The following is a 542-nucleotide window of genomic DNA, read 5'->3' as shown; positions in this document are numbered from 1 at the left end:
AAATATGTGTGGGTCTGTTCAATAAGTTCAGTCAGCAAAGGGAGACGGCTAATCGCATCCTGATCCTCAAATTAATTTTGCCATTGGTTATTGGTTGTTGCTGGTGTAACCATTAGGCCTCAGATTACTAAGATTTATAGCTGCATTATTAGCAAATAGACACAAACTGACAACCTCGAAGTTGTTTTAAATAACAGCATTTAAAGGGTGACTTAATAGAAAGTGATGCCCAGTTAGTGTTTTTCTTTTCAACACGAAATAAGAGCAATTTTATTCAATTCAATATACCTTTATTTGTCCCGCAAGGGGAAATTCCAATAATATTTGGTCTCAGAGCTTTTTTTGGCCTTTGTTTTACATTCTTATCTTTTCCTTTTTTATACCTGTGACAGACTGACTTGCCGTCCTGCATGAGTTTACATTTGTAGTCCCCCCCCTCCCTCACTGGAATTTTCCTTTGTATAGTGCACTGACAAGAACTCAGGTGATTTCCGCATGAGTGACTTTGGGAGGAGGGTGGTCAAAGTTCCAGGTCCAAAGTC

This window comes from Chaetodon trifascialis, chromosome 12, assembly GCF_039877785.1.
Source record: "Chaetodon trifascialis isolate fChaTrf1 chromosome 12, fChaTrf1.hap1, whole genome shotgun sequence".
Classification (NCBI taxonomy): domain Eukaryota; kingdom Metazoa; phylum Chordata; class Actinopteri; order Chaetodontiformes; family Chaetodontidae; genus Chaetodon; species Chaetodon trifascialis.
This window is presented reverse-complemented; position numbering follows the sequence as displayed.